The sequence below is a fragment of the Lepidochelys kempii genome, chromosome 1 (assembly GCF_965140265.1).
Source record: "Lepidochelys kempii isolate rLepKem1 chromosome 1, rLepKem1.hap2, whole genome shotgun sequence".
Lineage (NCBI taxonomy): Eukaryota > Metazoa > Chordata > Testudines > Cheloniidae > Lepidochelys > Lepidochelys kempii.
Genome location: NC_133256.1, coordinates 206187142 through 206195662, shown reverse-complemented (window position 1 = coordinate 206195662; position 8521 = coordinate 206187142). Strand labels below are relative to the sequence as shown.

General features: G+C 48.4%; 1 protein-coding gene across 3 annotated transcripts in view; it reads left to right on the top strand.

Annotated features, from left to right (window-relative positions):
* Positions 1-6072: 6072 nt before the first annotated feature.
* Positions 6073-8521, top strand: part of USF3 (upstream transcription factor family member 3) — a 98813-nt gene continuing 96364 nt past the window's right edge. For all 3 annotated transcript variants that reach the window (XM_073310129.1, XM_073310131.1, XM_073310149.1), the window contains exon 1: positions 6073-6209. The gene's annotated coding sequence lies outside the window, so the exon portion shown is untranslated. The remainder of the gene's footprint in view (positions 6210-8521) is intronic.

The following is an 8521-nucleotide window of genomic DNA, read 5'->3' as shown; positions in this document are numbered from 1 at the left end:
ATTTCAAGTTTTGATTCAAAACTACTTGTTTAGAAATTTATTTTAAAAAATCACAAAAAAAAAGCTAAAGACAAAAGTGAAAAAATTGAAACAAAGCTTTGAAATTATCAAAATGAAATGGTCTAATTGACCTGAACCAATTTTTTCCATTTATTGGTTTGTAAAAACTTTTAAGTTTTTGAAAAAAAATTTTTCATCCTGATGTGGGATGGGAACTTTGAGATTAAAAAATATATATATTGCAGGATGGGAAAAATGTTTCCTGCTCAGACCTTCTTCCTGCCCTTTTTCACTTGCTCTTTCCATTCCAACAGTTCTTTCCCACTATTGCTCTCCTTTGCTTCAACAGCTACCCCAAAAAGCATATTTTTATATTATAAATATATAACAGTGCATGCAAATTGCCAAGCACAATTCAGACACCATTGCAATATCAATTATAATCTGGAGGAGTGTATAACAAGGATTTTGGCCACACTTAATTCCCTAACCTCCAGAAGCAGCTGGAAATCCCCCAAACCTTTTCTTTTTTAAAGTTGGGCTATATTCTGATCTTAAACCACAGTGGAAGGGATCATCATCTAAGATGCTGCAGGAGGCAAACATGTTGCTGGACTTGATCCATCACTGTAACCTTACCCTGGGAAGTGAAATAAGACAATAATTGATTGAGATTGGTAAAGTATTAAGAGGTTTCCTTAGGATTGTTGGTAGTGTCCTCTTTAAAAGAGGCATGGACAATCTGTCAGTAGTAGCTCCAGGCACTGCCTAGGAAGGGGCAAAACTTACCTGTTCTGTTTTTTCTTTTTAAAAAGCTCCATTAGCTCAGATAAGGCTGTGAGAGACTCTTTAAGCACTAAGAACGAGGAGTACTTGTGGCACTTTAGAGACTAACAAATGTATTAGTCTCTAAGGTGCCACAAGTACTCGTTCTTTTTGCTGATCCAGACACAGCTACCACTCTGAAATCTTTAAGCACTACAAACAAAAGAAATGACCAATTTAAAGTAATTGCAACATCTATTTCCTTAATACATCCCAGCAAAACTGACTTACAAAGTAACTTTATCCCAAAATGCTAAATATGAGGCACCAGAAGATGCCCCAGAATTAAGCTTCTGATGCAGTTTCTGAATAAGAGCAATTTTTCATAGTACTTTAAAATGTATGTGCATAGTCAAACTGGCCTGAAAACTGCTGTGCAAGCAGATGTGATCGCTTGATCAAGGGATTCCCAAGACACAAACTCCCCCATTAAAATTACCTGCTTTTAAAATTTCCAGTTTAGCTTTTTTAGCAAAGCTGGACAGTGCTATGGGCAGTACCCCCATAATTTACATCATGGATCTTGCCCAGTTCACAGCCATTGTCTTGTCACAAAAAAACCTGCTCCCAAAGCAGTAGTTGAACTTATTGGTCTTAGTTTCTGGTTCTGCAGTGTGGTGTGCCAGGCTGCTGTGAGCCTGGATAGAATGCACTGCTGCCAATGCTGAAGATACCAGCTGTCGCTTGACTTACTGGGGAACCTGAAGGGCACAGCTGGTGCTAAAGCTGTATCAGGAGTGGAGCTTAGAGCTCTGGTCTCACCAGCAGCAGAAGCTGGCAAATTTGTGCTCCACACTGCTGCAGCTGCTGTCATCTCAAGCGCCTTAGCTGTGATATCTCAGGACTAGAAAGAGGACAGGGAGACGTGATTGCAGCAGAGGCTGCTGTGGGGCATGTCTGCTTGCCCCTGGACTGCTCTCTTCACTTCTGCTGAGAGTCATCAGCTGAGGACTGCAATCTCTGTCCCTTGCAGTATTACAGCCCACCCCCTACCAAAGTCCATCTAGCATATCTCATCCAGTTTGCCTTGTAGGTGTGTCTTTGCTGCTCGCTGTCACCCAAAACACAGCACAGTTGAGGGGTATGTGTCTTGCTTAAACAGGCATCAATAATTTCATAAAAGAAACAAAGAGAAGGAAACAGACAGCTGAAGTCTACATGATTTTGCTGTAAATGACAGACCATCCAACTAGCCTGTAATCTATGAGATGGACATAACCATGGGCCTTAGGAGAACATGGGAGAATGTGAATTATGGTCTCATGTCTGTCTACTACTGTTTATATATCTGCACTTCATACCCCTTATTGCTGACCAGATCCTTTTACCTAGACCCCTGCATGGATACAAAAATGTGGATCCGCATCTGCAAGAATCGACCTGTGATCTGCACTCAGTCTTTTTATCTATCTGTACTACACCAACAGCAGCACACTCTCTCACAGTGCCTCTCAGGAGGAGCAGCTTGTATGCATGCATGCATGCACTGCATATAGCAGGAGTGGCCAAACCACAGCTCCTGAGCCACATGTGGCTCTTTTACAGTTAAAGTGTGCTTCCCCCCATTCTCCACCTACCAGACTGGGAGGGGGTGAGGGAAGCTCAGGGCTTCTGCCCTGCAGCAGCGTGGTGGGGCTTCAGCCCTTGGGGAGGCACCTGCTGGGGCTCGGGATTTCAGCAGGAGTGGGGCTGAAACCCAGAGATCCCCTTCCCCACAGGTTTAAAGCCCCAAGCCCCACTACCTTGTCACAGGGCAGAAGTCCCGAGACCCAGGCGGTGCGCCCGGCTCTTGAACTTCTGAAGATTATTGTATGCAGCTCAGAGGGTCAGTAAGTTTGACCACCCCTGGTATATAGGCTCTCAAAGGCAGGGAAGCAGCTGACTGCAGCTCATAGCCTATGAGGATCTGGATGGCAGGGAAGCAGCCTCTATTCCCTCTCCCTTGCATACTGAAATAGGGGATGTGATAGAACAAGACAGACAGCAAAATCCCCTGTGGTCCTATCACAACAGTTTAAGTAGCCAAGCTATTTAGGAAACTTCTCCCAACTTCATTATTGAGGTCAGTTGGAGAGGGAGGCAGCTGTTTCTGTTAAGTAAGTACATACGGGGGAGGGGGGAAATATAAGATTTGGAAGGCGGGGAGCAAACTCATAGGCTAAGAGCTCTAGACAGCTGCTTCCCCACCTTTGAGATCCTATATTTACAGCCCTGTGCGGATAAAAAATTTGTATCTGCATGCAATCCACAAAAATGGTCCACAGATTTGCAGGGCTCTTCTTATACCCCAATCCTGCAAGACACTTGAGTATTAGCCCCACCCCATTTTACAAGTGTGAAGTTGCTCAACATCACTTCAAGTAGACCTGGCAATAGAAGCCAGGTCTTTCATATGGCAGATCCAAATCCACTCACCTACAGAGCTGCTTGGAATAAGTGCAGTTGTGGGTGGTCTACAGTGATCAGATTGGACATACTGAGCTACCTCTCTTAACTGTTCAGTGAGAGAATTTGCTAAGATTGCCACATGGATATTGTCAAATTGCAAATGGAAAGGGAGGTAGTGTCAGGGATCCACAGGATCAGTGCTGTGGCCCCAGCTTTGGAATGGTCTCTAAAGTAACTTCTGTAGTGTGCCAGACTAAGTGTCTCACTCTTCCTCCACGATAAGCCACGTGACTTTACTGCTTCCTTAGGCAGGACCTCTGGCCTGCACCACATCTCCTTCACACGGTGAGCCCTGTTCAGCAAGTCTAGATGAGACAGACCCCTGATGGAGATGTGTACACTGATGGCATGTCTCCAAGCATTTGCAGTGACACTCACGCAGCATTGTCAAAACAGTAGGGTTTATTAGTCATCTGGAACACAGCATAGGAAGTCCCTAGGTTAACACAGAGGAATGAAGAATAAAGCATAGTTCATTCTGTTTAGTTCAGAGCCTAGTCAAGCTGTAGTGAATCCCATTGTTCAAGCTCTGCTCTCTCCATCCATCTAACCTCTGTCAGCTTCCTAGGTGAGCCCCAAATGCTTCCTCCAGCCCACACTTAACCCTCCCCACTTTTAGCCATTCTTCAACAAAAAAAACTTCAAAAACAGACTTCAAAGAGAAACTGTAGAGCTACAATTCATTTGCAAACTTAATACCATCAATTTGGGCTTGAATAGGGACTGCGAGTGGCTGGCTCACTACAAAAGCAATTTTCCCTCTCTTGGTATTGACACCTCATCAATTATTGGGGGTGGACCACATCCATCCTGACTGAATTGGCCTTCAACATTTGTTCTCCACTTGTAAGGTAACTCCCTTCTCTTCATGTGCCAGTATATATTTATGTATCTGTAATTTTCACTCCATGCATCTGAAGAAGTGGGTTTTTTATCCACAAAAGCTTATGCCCAAATAAATCGGTTAGTCGTTAAGGTACCACCGGACTCCTCATTGTTTTTGTGGCTACAGACTAACACAGCTACCCCTCTAATACTTGACTGCAAGCTAGAAGCAGGGCCTACTGGGGCAAGACTATGTAAGAGACTGCCTTTCTTTCAGTAGGGGAGTGCAGAAATGAAGTGAGACCTTGTGTGTCTCTCTCCATGATGGAAGAACAAGAAGTAGCTGTGGGAACTGTCTAGGGTCTGAGGGTATGAAGAACCCAGTGGTGGGTCCTTATGGAGAGTGAACCAGGCACAGAACCCAGGTAGTGGTCTGCTGGGGATAGGCTGGTAGGGAAGGCCTTAAACAAGCATTTCCCAAACTGTGGGATGTGACCTCCAAAGGGGCTGCAAAAGTGTACTGGAGGGTTGTGAGGAATGGGGAAAAAAAGAAAATGCAAAAAAAATTTGTAAAGAAGGGGAAAAAAATTAAAAAGGCACATTACAACCAACTGTAAACTTGCATGCAGGGCACTGGCAATCACACAGTTCCTATTGGCATGCAGTTCACGCGGGCCCTGGAAACAATGCTGGCATGGGATTCAGATCCCACTGTGGTGGGCTGGGATCTCAATGTGGCAACTGAGGCTTCTGGAGAAGTCCAGTGCAGGAAGTTCATATGAGCCTTCAGGTGTATAAAAATCTCCCCCTTCCCCAGGGATTGAGCAACAGGATGGCAGCGGCCCACCTTCACCCCAGCTTAGTATTATCAGCTCTGGCACTAGGTTCCCAGGGGCCAGGGCTCTGCCTGGGGATACAAGCTCTAGCCCTTGAGGGCAATGGCTCTCAACCTTTCCAGACTACCTGTACCCCTTTCAGGCGTCTGCTTTGTCTTGTGTACCCCAAGTATCAACTCAAAATCAGACATCAAAATACAAAAGCGTCACTGCGTACTGTTACTGAAAAATGGCTCGTCTTCACCATATAGTCATAAATCAATTGGAATAGAAGTATGGTACTTACACTTCAGGGTATACTATTATAAACAAGTCACAGCATGAAATTTTCTTTCCCAAGGACTTCGCTAGTGCTTTTACGTAGCCTGTTGTAAAACTAGGCAAAGCTCTAGAGGAGGGTCTGCAGCCCCCAGAAAACCTCTGTGTCCCCCCCCGATACCTGGACCCCCGCTTGACGACAAGAGCTGGAGGGAACCGGAACCCTTCTATGGACCCTCCCATTGGCTGCCTGCCCCAGCTGCCCGCCTCCTCAGGAAGAGCAGCCAATCAGCGCTGGGGCAGGGAGCCCCGCTCCCCTCAGCCCTACACAACCCGGGCACGTGGCTCCGCTCTGCCCGCCCCTCCCCGGGCGTGGCGAGCCGGCGAGGGCGGGGCTTGGGAGCACTGGGGCGGGGCTGAGGGCTCCTGCAGGAGGGGCCGGTGCGAGGGGAGCGACCCGCCAAGAGCCGGCCCCAGCATCTGACAGTCCGGCCGCGACCCCTCCGGCTCGGCCAGGTCAGCCCCGGGCCAGCTCAGAGACTCCCCGGCGGCCGCAACCGCCGCCCGACCCGCCAAGGACCTATCCCCCTTTAGTGACTCCCGGCCAGCCTCTCCGCGCGCGCTCCCCCACCTCTCCTTTAAGGCATATTCCCGCCCTCTGCTTCCTAGTCCTTTTGCTCACTTGCTCCGCGGGTTGCCAATCACCAGCAGTTCCTGTTTCGTGCAACCTAAATTATTGGCTGCTTTTACGCTTTTCCACCCTCTCTGTATCTGATTGGTCAGTCCAGGGCAGCGATGGGTACGGCGCAGGTCTTCCCCCGCGGCTGGCTTGCGGATTGGTGCAGGCAACGCAGCATGTGGCCGTTGATTGGCTGCTGCGGGCCGCGTGTGCGTCTAGCAGGTTAGGGTGCGAGTGAGGGGCGCTGAGGGGATCGGAGTGGAGCCTGTGGGGGACGCGGGGCGCCCGTCCGGAGGATGGTCCCCGCGGTGGGGCTGCCGCGTCTGCCCTGCCCGCCGGTGAGTGCCGCTCGCTGCCTCCGGGCGGAGCCGCAACGGGGGGGGCGACGCAGCAGCGGGGGCTGCTGGGCGGGGGCCGGCGCAGCCTCGTCCCGTCCCGCAGCCGTTAGCGGAGCGGGGCTCTTCGGGCCGGCGGCTGAGGGCGCTGCGGGCGAGGGGGGGGCGCTGGTGCCGATGGAGGGGACCCGAGCGACGCCCGGGATGTCAAACGGGAGGACTCCTTGGAGAGGCCGGGGGCGGGAAGCATCCGGCTTTGCCCGGGGCGCCGGCCCCAACGCGGGGACCCCCGGGCGCTCTGATCCTTGCGGTGAAGCCCCCGTGCGCGCCTGTGGCTTTGTCTGTCTGTGCAGCCTGGCAAACCCGCCCCAAGGGAAGGGCGCCTGCTGTAGCCGTGGTACAGGTCAGCGCAGTTCAAAGGTGCCTGTGCTTGGTGAGTCCACAGGCCTTAATCTTGAGCTGGGATGCCCTGTTGGGACAGACCCAGGAGAGCAGTAGTTGTGTATATGGGTATAACTGTTTTGCCCATGGGTGTGGGGCAGGGGAGAGGTAGTTAGTAGATGGACCATGGGCCAAATCCAGACTTCCAGAGGCTTTTGAATGGACTCCGAAATCTTTTAATTTACTTTTTATCGTTGTTGTTGTATTTTCTCCAGAGTCTGGACCTTGACTATACCTTGATCAAGAAATTTGGAACTTGACAAAAATAATTGACTATTGCTGGTGTGGGGGTTTTAATCAAAATAGTTACACGAGTACAGCTCCTGTGTGGATGCACTTTTCAGGAATACATATACCGTTATATCAGGTTTCAGAGTAGCAGCCGTGTTAGTCTGTATTCGCAAAAAGAAAAGGAGTACTTGTGGCACCTTAGAGACTAACAAATTTATTTGAGCGTAAGCTTTCGTGAGCTACAGCTCACTTTATCGGATGCATTCAGTATAGCATATTCTGCTTTTTCTATTGGAATAAGCTATAGCATTATAATTACCTTTATACTGCTGTAGTTGCATCCATACTAGGTGAGGCTGAAGTTGATTCCTTAATCATGGGACTAGCTCTTTACTTGTGGTTTCTAGTTCCTTATTCAAAGACCAACATTATTTAAAAATATATCAACTAAATTTTTAGAATGTTCATCAAGTTAAAGTGAGTGAACATGATAAATAGTTAAATTACCAATTACTTATCTGATTATTTAATATATAATTAAGGAGCTGAGGTTTGACTAGCTGTAGGTGACAACACCCCAAAAGAGACATCCCTGCAACTTAGTGGTCTGAAGGAGAGGGACATGCCACTCCCCAGACTGAAACCTTGTTTGTGAGCAATATCCTGCCACTTGTCATGACTCCATCCCACTTCTATGATAGGGGTTGAATAAGGAGTTGGCTTTTGATTGGCTATATGACAAAATTACTGGGTCATCCTAAGTGACATGTCACTGCAACTGCTGTTCCATTATGAAGTTTATGGAAACATGCAAAATGGTTCCCAATGTTTCATGTTATCCCAACAACTTCATACCTATAAACTTTAGGCTTTAAACTAGGTTCGCTGGGGGGTGCAGACCTAAGCCCTGAGGTAAGCGGAGAAGTGGGATAATGGGAGGAAACACAAGGAGGGTGCAACAGGGGAGGCCTCCTGGTTCAGACTGAGAAAGCAGGGCAATCAGCTAGTTATCTTAGGTGCCTGTACACAAACGCAAGAAGCCTGGGAAACAAGCAGGAAGAATTGGAAGTCCTAGCACAGTCAAGGAGCTATGATGTGATTGGAATAACAGAGACTTGGTGGGGTAACTCACATGACTGGAGCACTGTCATGGATGGGAATAAACTGTTCAGGAAGGACAGGTCAGGGAGAAAAGGTGGAGGAGTTGTACTGTATGTAAGAGAGCAGTATTATTGCCCAGAGCTCCAGTATGAAACTGGAGAAAAGCCTGTTAAGCGTCTTTGGGTTAAGTTTAGAGGAGAGAGCAACAAGGGTGATGTCGTGGTGGGCGTCTGCTAGAGACCACCAGACAAGGAGGATGAGGTAGACAAGGCTTTCTTCAGACAACTAACTAATTCTCCAGATCACAGGCCCTGGTTCTCATGGGGGACTTTAATCACTCTGACATCTGCTGGGAGAACAATACAGCAGTGCACAGACAACCCAGGAAGTTTTTGGAGAGTGTTGGGGACAACTTCCTGGTGCAAGTGCTGGAGGAACCAACTAGGGGCCATGCTCCTCTTGATCTGCTGCTCACAAACAGGGAAGAATTGGTAGGGGAAGTAGAGGTGGGTGGCAACCTGGGCAGACATGACCATGAGATG